General features: G+C 46.4%; 1 long non-coding RNA gene across 1 annotated transcript; it reads left to right on the top strand.

Moving 5' to 3' along the window:
* The first annotated feature begins 6 nt into the window (after positions 1 to 6).
* LOC109509106 (uncharacterized) lies at positions 7 to 834 on the top strand. Its single transcript, XR_002166871.1, has 2 exons — positions 7 to 178; positions 600 to 834. It is a non-coding gene; the product is annotated as an uncharacterized LOC109509106 (long non-coding RNA).

The raw sequence follows: 834 nt of genomic DNA, 5'->3' as shown, positions 1-834 counted from the left end.
TTTTTTTTTTCTTTCTTTTCCAAAGTAGTCGTTTCCATCCACCTTCCCCATGCACCTTGTTTTTGGTTTCACTTTGGCACAAAAGAAGACAGACAGGTTTAGTGCTGGCAGCGGACGATCGTTGTATTTGCACGCCACTGTTGGCTTGGTCGTCTTCGGTGGCCGCACAACAAATCAGGTGACTCTTGTTTATTTATTGACACACAATTTTTTTTATTTTTTTATTCGTGTTGATTTGAACGTCCGAATGTTGACTTGGGTGCCAGGCCCCGGTCAGGTGGTTCGCGTGTCTGCCTCGCAGGTTTTCACTTTGATGTTCGAAATTGGAATGTCGAGTCCAAAAGGAGTAGAAGCGTTTTCCCCGACCTCCCGTTAAAATGTTGTCGCGCTCGCCCTAAAGGTTGACGTCCGTCCGCTTTTGGAAACGGAGGGAGGGCGAAATGATGGGAAAATCAGCGAGTACGAAATTCTGACAATGGGGCAAACTGGGGGAAATTCTGGCGAGAATGCGCAAGCGAGATGGTGACCAGTTTTTCCAGTTTCAAGCCATTACGTGGTTGATTTTTATTTGGACTTTTTTTTTCATCATTTGGCTTCAGACACGCTATTGTGATGCCCCAGCATGTGGAGAGCCACCGTCGTGACATTCAATCGTTTATCGGACGGTATCAAATGAGAAAAACTGGCTAAGCTGACCGCAAATCCGCGCCTCAATGTTCCCATGCAGGTATCACTGACTAGGCCACACCCCTCAAAGGCACGCTCCAACGCCGCAGGACATAGGAATGATCCTTTGCTCAAATCCACTTATTTCATGACTTTTCTCGTTTTTTT

This window comes from Hippocampus comes, unplaced genomic scaffold (genome assembly GCF_001891065.2).
Source record: "Hippocampus comes isolate QL1 unplaced genomic scaffold, H_comes_QL1_v1.1 C16772924, whole genome shotgun sequence".
In the NCBI taxonomy this organism is placed as follows: Eukaryota; Metazoa; Chordata; class Actinopteri; order Syngnathiformes; family Syngnathidae; genus Hippocampus; species Hippocampus comes.
Note: the sequence above shows the minus strand (reverse complement) of the source record. Positions and strands in the feature narration are given on the sequence as shown.